This window comes from Nematolebias whitei, chromosome 21 (genome assembly GCF_014905685.2).
Source record: "Nematolebias whitei isolate Nwh7 chromosome 21, NemWhi1, whole genome shotgun sequence".
Lineage (NCBI taxonomy): Eukaryota > Metazoa > Chordata > Actinopteri > Cyprinodontiformes > Rivulidae > Nematolebias > Nematolebias whitei.
The window spans coordinates 21,746,453-21,756,938 of record NC_056518.1 but is presented as its reverse complement, the minus strand read 5'-3'; positions in this window follow the sequence as shown (position 1 = coordinate 21,756,938).

Sequence of the window (10,486 nt, the reverse complement as noted above, 5' to 3'; positions counted from 1 at the left end):
TATACATATATATATATATATATATATACATGTGTGTGTGTCTGTGTGTGTGTGAATGTTTCTGTTCGGTGCCCTGAGATGACTTCTGTTGTGACTTGATGCTATTTAATAAACTGAATAAATAACGTGAATTGTAGTGAAGCGCTCATGGGGGCCCCTGCTGACCTGGGTGGACCTAAGTTGCTTATGCATTGAGTTAATTGTTTGTAAGTATCAATGACCCCCGAGGAAGGGAGCATCTTGCAGATGTGGTAAAATGGTGCATTTTATGTAAAAACAACTTTTCTGTGTTAGTCAACAGGCCCACATGATGACCTAAAATAAATTTCAGAAATAAATCATCCAAAGTATAGCATGGATGAATCCAATCCAGTGATCCAATGTTGGATCTTGCTAACATTCACATGCTTGTATTCATACCATCTTGGGTCACTTTCATCCAAATCCATACAAGATGAATGAAGAGTCTCCATCTCCTCCTGTTGTTTGTCCTCGTCTTGTTGCTTGCTCACCTGACCCATGTTGTCTTTTTGGAACCAGAGTCTGTGCACTAGAAATGTGGGGATTTAAGCTCCTCCTCTTCCCCCATACACAATCATGGTGCCACGTTTCCATTTTTTAAGATGAAGGAAATAATTCCAAGAGCTGATCATCGAATGAGGAAGCACAAACTTATGGACTGTTTTTCATACTGTAAGTGAACATTGCACCATTTGGCTTTACAGTATTTCACTTTTGTGGTGTTCACAACTAGAACGAATTTCAGTTTTAAATCCGCTTTCACTTGACACGGATTTCCTTCAGGAATCTGCTTTCTTGTGACCTCACTTATCAGAACCATTTCTTGTCCTTTAAGTCTAAGCTTTCACTTGAAAAGAAGAACAAAGTACTTTACACAATAACCTTATCCATCACCACGTGGACCAATAAAATGATCATCAAACTGACAGGAAACTGCTTAGCTTCTCGTTGAAAAACAAATAGCAATCCGGTCTTTGTTATTTACAAACCAATTCCTCCATTTCCTTTCAATATTTCCTTCTTGGACATTCTTCCACACCTTGACAACATGCTTACAATGAACTGTGATGTCAATAAATCCAGTGTTTCATAATGTGGCTCTTTGGCCAGGCATGTCAGGATAGCTGGATCTACTATCACTACATCAGCCTCTTTACAGCTGCTACAGTGTGGAGCAGAACAATGATGCTTATCTCTGCTCTGCTCATTGTAGCAGCAGATCCTGTAACACCACGCTCCTTTCATCAGGATCTGTCAACAAGCAACCTTTCATCCCCTAAGGGTGGATTCAACCGTTAGGATTTACTCTATTCAGACTGAAAAACTGCATCTCTTATGCAGAATTAGAGAGCGTCCAAGATCTACTCAAACTAATAGATAACAGCATGAGAAATTAAATATTTAGAAATAAGATTAAATGACTTAAAGAGATTCTGATGTCTAGTTGGTAAACGCAGTGTGAATGCAGACTGAAGGACTCTTGAAATTTGCTGAAGATGAAACTAAGTTGTTAGAGCTAAAAAATAAAAATAAAATAAAAAGCCGAACACTAGCCAAAAGCTAACGGACACAAGCTAAAAGTAGCAAATGTCTTACTAAATCTAAAAGTTGTTAAAGCTAAAAGCTGAAAGTAACGAAAGCAATGAAACTGATCAATAAAAGAAGCAAACCTCTAGATAAAAGCCAAAAGCAGCAAAATAGCTAAATGTAGTATAAATATATAAAAACTAACTGTTACAAAAGGCTAGTTCTAAGCTAAATATAACCAACAAAAAAAGGGCTAAAAGTAAAAAGTATCAACAGGCTAACAAAAAGTGAAAAGGAGCAAAATGCCAGCTAAAAGCTCAAATTAGGCAGATGGTAGGCAAAAGCTAAATGTTGCATAGGATAACTAATGTAAAGTACGGCACAATAGATGTTTTGAACCACTTTGGACATGGCTGCCTCCGAGTCGAGGAGTCGACGGGGGAGAGGGCGGGCCCCAGAAACCGTCTTACCACCAGCAAACTGGTTGGTCCACTATGTGGGTGTGCTGCTTGTAGGGCTGCGTTTATTTGTGGATCCTCGGCTTTATGAAGCCCTTTGGATGAATGACGAAACGTCTCAACAAAAAAAAAAAAAGAAACCGTTCGGATGACCTGACTTAACGTTGTTGGATTTTTTTTAATCTGGATTATTGAGCGTGAACTTTGATATGGTGAAATAGATTCACCCAGTACAAGATGTTACAGCAGATTTCTGGATTTTTTTTTTTTTTAAGACAGAGGTTTCTCTGTGTCGTCTGGCAGCTTCCGGGAGCTGTGGACACTCAGCATCCCATTTCACATAATTGACTGTGACGGACATCCTGCCACCAGTCAGTCCTCCATAAGTCTTGTTGTTGGTTTAGCTCGAGACACTAACACTGACAGAACCCCCACAGGAACGGGAGAGGTAAATGAAATATTGATAATGTCAGTTTTTAGCTTTAAAAGACAACAGTGAGCAGAAAAAAAACCGTGAGGTCAGCTGAATGTTTCTTTTTTTATGCTGATGCACACAAAAACACAACTTGGACAAGCAGGCAGGTATGGCCCTTCACACCACACACTAATCAACACTCCTGTATGTTAACATGAGGCTTTTCAACACCTCCAGTCCAGCCAATCTGACTGTCATCACGTTGTTCAGCCCTTACAGCTACTTTAATAGGGTCGCCTTTGCACATGCATGTCTGTGTGAGTGTGTGTTACTGGGCAAATGAGGAGAAGGGGCTGCAAAATGATCCTGTAAGCCCTTTTCCTGTTGTAGAATATGACAAGTGAACGAGGTGATGAGGTGGTGCTGAGCTGCGAGGCTTGGTCTAACGGCTGCAAGAAAATGGCCTCATAGTTTTTCAGACGGTGGAAGTCGCGTGTGGGAGGGGCTTGTTTTAATTGTCTTATCTAGAAACACAAAGGATGTTTTAAAAAAGGTGCGTTTGAAACAAAGAATTTACTCTAGAACTTGCTCCACACCCTGAAACTGCAATAAACACAAGGAGGCTTGTGCAGCAGCCGGCACCATAGCTAAAAGAAAGCTAACCAAGAAAAGGTTAAGGAAGGGCATGTGCACAGCTAGAAAAAAGCTGGACCATGTTGAAGAGGCTATTAATTGAACACGACAGGTGTGATCCAAGTGATAGCTTCAGCCTCCTGCGGGCCGAGCTAATGAAAAATCAATGGCAACAACGAGTAAACCTCTCACGACGAGGTCGTTTGGATCTTTAAAGTACAAGCGGAGCACTTAAATTCACTAACTTGCATGTAATTTTCTCTGAACGGGATTAAAATACCTCAGATCTTTTATTGTGATTCAGAAGTCAAGTGTGTTACACGAGTGTTTTTTGAGCTGAATACTCAGCAGACGCTGCACAATAATTAACGGCCTGGCATTTTTTGAACAAATGTCACTTTTCATGGCAGTTTTAGATTAGGATCATTGAATGTCTACAAATGACTTTAAAATAAGATTTTGTGCGATATCTTGTCATAAAAGCAAAACGTTTGTTGCAAATAACTCTCAACTACCATCACATCAAATTTTGGCTTAATATTAGAAAAGATGACTGAGTTATAGCCGTGCATGTGTCTGCTGATTTCAATTAGCTGTGGCAGCCAATTTAAAGTGAACTGGCTGCAGAAGTTAACCAGTTGCAGACATCCATTCAAGGATAACTTTCTGAATGTTTCATTAAAATCAATGTACTGGTTCATGAGATGTTTTGCTAACAGACGAACATGGCAGAATCCAATATTTAATGCTAAAGCTTTAAACAAAGATCTTACACGGTGAGCAGCGTTTTAAGTATGTGTTGTAAATTATTCCCAACTACAACCACACCAAAATTTAGCACAGTATATGCAAAGCTGACTGAATCATAACCATTTTTGTGATTTTCAAGGTCATTTGTCTGTGGCGGCCAATTCAAATCAGGTTGTCTTCAAAAGTTAATTCATTGTAGATGCACATCCAATGATTAATTTCTGAGAGTTTCATTACAATCCATCCAGTGGTTCATGAGATATTTTGCTAACAGACAAAACACTTTTGCTCACCTTTCACATTTTGGTGGCGGGTGATAATAAAACCCCGCAGTTTAAGATAATGGCTGATGGAGCTGGCATGACTGGGCAATCTGTTGCTCTTATCAGAGGATGTATAACGCTGTGTGGATGCAGTGATGTAAGAAACCACATGTGTGATGGATTTGACGAGCACACATTGCATCATCATCTGCCTGTCTACCACACAGATATGTCATTACTGTGAGCAGGGGGAGAGCAGCAGAGAGCCGGCAGGGGAGGCGGCTGAGCAACTGACCGCTTGACTTTTAGGTGAGGCAAGTATCACAAGGGTGTAGCCGAGCGGTTGGTCTTTTGTTCTCCCTGCATGTGCACAAACGATTTATATGACTAGAAACTTTAGACCACTTGGATAAGCAAAAATACAAATGCATTGCATGCACAGTGCACAACAGAAAGTCTACACTCAAATGCATTACTTTGATAAATGTCTGTGACAAAATGGCCAATATGTGAGATTAAAACAAATTTTGTTTTATGCCCAATAGAACAGCTCACTGTGAACTAGTCAGACTGAAACGTTGGTGAGAATAATGTGTGACACCACAACACTTTATTTCAGTTGAGGCTATTTATGTACATTAAAATTTGCCATTTAACTTTTTAAAAAGTTAAACTGATAAGAATGACATTTTAACTTTGTTTTTAATCTGGGGTCCCTTTTCAAGAAAAAAATAAATAAATAAAAATCAACGTTTCTTTAATTTCTTCACACCAGGATTGCAAACTCCATTTAATTCACGAGAAAATTAACATTTAATGTTGGAGAAATTACGCCAAGGGGGCGATGTGTCTCAGTTCCCATGAAGAGCTTGCTTTCCCCCCGGTAAAAATCTGAATGTGGCTGGCTCAGACTAGTTTTGCAGATACACACGAGCATCTGCTGTGTGAAATCTGTTTTATCGTTCTACCAAATCCCTTCACGCTGCAGAACTTTACGGAGAAAGCTCAACAAAAAGCAACTTATTTTTCATTCCTGTTAGAATCTGTTTCATCTCTTCCTTCTTACAGATTATGCTCATGCAACATCGTCCACTTTAGCTTTAACTTTTTCAAAGTGCCCTAACTTTCTCTCTGACTTTACCAGGGAATGACTGTAAGAAAGGGTTTTATTGTGTTTATCTTGCCGTCACTACAAGTCTGACGCAGAAATCATGTCCGAGCATGAAGACAGACAACACAGGACTGATAGTAGTCAAATCTTAGTCTAAAAATTCATCCAAGAGAGCACAAGACTCAATCTGTACATTTTTTTAAATTAAATTAGGATAGAAGCAAAATGCATTATATCAAACATGTTAAACTAAAAAATGTCCATGGAAATGTTAAGGGTGCTAATGTAGCTACTTTCTAACATTCTGACATAAACTCGTAATAATTTAAGCCTAAAAATGACTAAATTTTGATGTTTGAACTGTTCAAAATTTTAAAAAGGTGATAAATTTGGCTACTTTGGTCGCCGTGGTAACCTTATACCAGAGTCTATCACTCTCCCGACTACCGACGTAATGAGTGTAAGACAAAAAATGCAGACTGAAAAGCGAGCATTGAAGAAAAAGTCACTTTGTGGCTATAACACAAACTATAAATCAGATTTTAACAATTTCTGAAGAGTGAGTGTCAGAAGTCTGAAGGCCACATCTGTGAATTTTTTATAATTCTATAGTGTTTCATGTAGGAGATATGGCAATTTAAACGAAACTCGATGCTCGATTCAGCTTTTCGCTATCAGTCAGCCCTGAAGTGACCTGCATACTCAGAATACATGACATCACACACTGCATGCTGTATTTATAAATGTACATATAGATACACGTGAGCATGTGTGTCAATTCTGAAGTTGTTGTTCAAGCAGGATGACAAAATTATTGTCTGCTATGCTTGTTTCCTCTAATGTTTACATTGGATCTTGTCGTTTTCTGCCTATTCGGGATTCAAGTATTGATCCCATCATGCTAGTACTGATAGCATCCAACACCTACATTAGCATCATATGTTGGTATAGATTCTGTCATCCAGGTCATGACAAATCTAAAAAGTTGAAAAAGACAAAGCAAGAGCCAAGCTGTTGGCAAAAGCTTTGGGGTGGGAGGAGTTCGGTGAGGCCTTGGATAGAGACTCTCGGTCAGCTCTGAAGAGTTTCTACCAAAATAAGGCGGCTGAGGATGGGAAAGCAGTGTTTTTCTAACACTGTGTTCAGTGAAGGTGGGGTGCTGCTGACCTCAACCAGTGATGTCGTCAGGAAGTGGAAGGAATAATTCACAAACCTTCTCAATCCCATTGGCACGTCTTCTATGGAAGAAGCTGAATAAATTGGGGGACTGCGGGGTTGGTCTGTCCACAACTGCGGCCGAGTCGTCAAGGCAGTTAAAAAGCTACATAGCACCAGGGCTCCAGGGGTGGACAAGATCCACCCTGATTTCTTTAAGACTCTGGATGTTATGGGGCTGTCTTGGTTGACATGCATTAGCAACATCACGTGGACATTGGGGGCAGTGCCACTGGATTGACAAACTGTGGTGGTAGTTCCCCTCTTTAAAAATGGGGACCGGAGGGTGTGCTCCAATTATAGGGGCATCACTCTTAGCCTTCCTGGTAAGGTCTATTCAGGGGTACTGGAGAAGCGAGTCAGATCATTAGTCAAACCTCAGATCCAGGAGGAACGATGTGGGTTCTACTCTGGCTGTGGAACACTGGACCAGCTATTTACCCTCACTAGGTTCCTTGATGGGAGTTTGCCCATCCAGTCTACATGTGTATTGTGGACTTGAAGAAGGTGTTTGATCGTGTTATTCAGGGTACATTGTGGGGATTACTCCGCGAGTATGGGTTTGGGGACCCGTTGTTACGGACTGTTCGACCTCTATACAAGCAGTGTGAGAGTTTGCTTCCCATTGCCAGCTGTAAGTCGGACCCCTTCATGGTGGGAGTTGGACTCCGCCAGGGCTGCCCATTGTCACCAATTCTGTTCATAACTTTCGTGGACAGAATTTCTCAGTGCAGCCAGGGCACGGAGGGAGTACGATGGGGTGGCCTTAGGATTCCATTTCTGCTCTTTGCAGATGATGTGGTTCTGTTTGCATCATCGTGATCTTCAGCTCTCACTGGAGCAGTTTGCAGCCGAGTGTGAAGCAGCTGGGATGAGAATCAGCACCTCCATATCTGAGGCCACGGTACTCCGTCGGAAAAGGGCGGATTGTTCTCTTTGGGTTGAGGGTGAGGTTTTGCCTCAAGTGGAGAAGTTCAAGTATCTTGGGGTTTTATTTACGAGAGAGGGAAGAATGGAGCGTGAGATTGACAGATGGATTGGTGCAGCGTCTGCATTACTGCAAACTCTGTCGGTCCGTTGTCGTAAAGAGGGAGCTGAACTGTAAAGTGAAGCTCTTTGTTTACCAGTTGGTCTACGTTCCTACCCCAAATCCCGGCTTGAAGTGATTAGAGAATTTAAAAGTTAGAGTGTGTGACATCAACTGTCAGTTGAATATTACATTAAAAAAAATCATAAAATCTAAACTGTGATTATAAATATAAAACTGTCAGTTCAGACATAAGAAGCTTAACCTTCTGTGACGTGTTTAAACTTTGAATGCTCCTACTGTGATGTAAGGTTGAGCTGTAGAGCTCCAAAGAGGGCTGAGTTTTCTCATTTGTTTCACCAGAATCCCATTGACCGCCATTGGTTTTCTTGATTTTGTTTTGCAAATTTTATCTTTGCTGTGCAACGTTCCACACATTTTATTTCAGATTTGTGCATCGAGATACAGGACGGTGCTTCAGTGCAGATGCATTGGCATCCTTAAAAATGTCTAGTTTTTACAGACTTAATGGAACAGAGTAAGGATGCTGGATAAGCACCTTTAAATGTCCTGGTCATATGATTCCAACCACTTAGGAAGAGAATCCAACATAAGCTAAGGGACATCTTATCATAAGTTTGAATTGAGTGACGTGAGATATATAACAAGCTGAACATCTTAGAAATCAAAAGCTCCATTTAGTAAAAAAAATTGGTAAAGGCTGATTTCAATAATCTAAATGTAATCATTTACTTTGAGCTCTAACGTGATTTGCATGAGGCTAAATCCAGCTCATTCAAATTCAATAAACGAGAACAGACAAACCGAAAACACGGCAGGCAATTCAGACACAAACAACATGGAGCACAGAGTTTGGGAATTAATCTTTATTGTAACAATTTTCAACCACAAAATTACTCTTTTCCCCTTTTTAATTAAGTTACAGTTTGGATATTATAGGCCTTTGAGACAAAGTGTTAGAGGGAAATTCTTATTGCCCCATTAGGGCTGTGATTGCTCCACGGCCAAGCAAGCCAAGGTAACGTTCCCACATCCATTTTCCCTCCCGACTCCCCGCTGAGCGACACTTTCACACCCGTGAGCGGGGGAGCAGAGAATGGGGCTGTTAAAATGGCCTTGTTAAAACCCGCTCATTTCACTTTCCTAATTGGAAACATGCACGCTGTTCTGGGTCTCTGCCACAACATCAACACCTACCAGAACTGATGCAGATAGACAGAACCAAATCGAGACTGAGCGCACGGCGGTTCTGCAGCTCAGGTTTTAAATAAAACACAAAATTAGTGACAGAGCTCTAATTGGAAAGCGTATACTTCCCTGTTTGTTCGCAGGATTAGTTTTTGTACTTGTAAGCTTATATATCCAAGTTTGTGTTTGAGCTTTAGGATTGTGGACATTTATGTCTCCTCTCATATATGAGCTCATGTAAAAGAAGAAAGCAGGTAGGGGGCACATCTAGCTTTGAATTTTCCACATACTGCAATTAGTTTAGAAAGTGGGAGAATGGATTTATAGATTTTCATTTAGCGCTTCATACAGTGAGGATGCTACAGTATGTAGATGTATGGACCCAGGCTTTGATCATATTTTAATTATAGGAAAAACCTACATTTTGCAATCTATGTTCATGTCGCGCTGCACACAGCTTCATGTATATTTAGTTTTGCTGCTAAAAATCCTGAACTGTGTCTAACAGGATATTGGCGCTTGGTGAGGAGGAGGGACATCCCAGATGGGTTTAAGTGTTTAAACTGCTGATTTGATGGTCATGGGAACCATTTAGATTAACCCCTCTATCCTTGAACCCTTTTTAATGCCTAGCTGAAAATATAGCAATATTCAGTCTTAAATAGGCACATTGTCCCAAAGTTACTATCAAGGAAAAATGAGAATTGCTGTTTTGAAAGGTCCCTTTACTAATGCTTTTGAAGAGAATCCTTTATTTTTGTGCATTTTTTACATGAAACTTAAAGATGAAACACTTAATATGAACACTTGCCCATGTTGGAAGCAGAGCAACTTTCACTTTGTATCAACTGTAATCATTAATTATATTAAAAAAAAAACATAGAAAAATCACATGCAAATATCTTTTTTGTGTCTGCATAGAAGTGAAAACATGTAAGAAAAATCATCTTTGGAGCCGTTTTCATTCGCAGTGAAGTTGAACTGAATTAGAATGAAGTGACTTGAAACCTTAATTTTTTTTTTATTTGTTACATCAGACGTACATTATCTGTCTATTTTATTTTATATGCATTGCATTTTATACATTATCTGTCTATTACGAAATAAAATTCCAAGATAATGTGACTTAAAACATGGTTATTAAAATTTGAACATCAGGTCTCTGATTTCTGAGCCAAACCACTAAAAGGTTTATTAAACCTTGTTTATGTATTTATGCTGTCATGAATTTAGTCATATTATATGTAATGTTTCTGCAGTTTTCACCAGGTTTTATGGAATTCATAGTTTCATCAATCATAGTACTGACACAGAAACAGCTCCAAACCATGACACTACCACTGCCATGTTTTACAATTAGGATTATGTTATCCTGAATAGCAGATAAATAGAACATCAAGTATTTCCATCAATACTTGTAACAACAAGCAGATTTAGTTTTAATGTCGTCTGTTTGAGAACATTCCAGTATCTTTCCATCTCTTTTTTTTGTTCAAACATTGTTTTTTTTTCTTGTTCAATCCATGCAGATTAGTGGCTATGTAGCTTTTTATTTTCATCCTGAATTATATAGTAAAAAAAAAATAAAGCCATGTGTTTTGTTCAATGTTTTCTCTAATTAGACACAAAGGTTTATGTTATGTCCATAAAAAAAGATAGAACATAATGTCAAGTTCTAGCCTTTAAGCATCACTTTAAAAACATTAATTAAAAAGAGCAGCTAATTGGTAATTCTCCTAAAAGCATGTCTCTTAAACTTAATTGTCTTAGAAGAGTAGTTTACAGCTCTCTGGCCTCTCTAATGAGACGAACAACTCTAAAACTGTATCTTTAGCTAGTTTTATGACATTTCTCTGA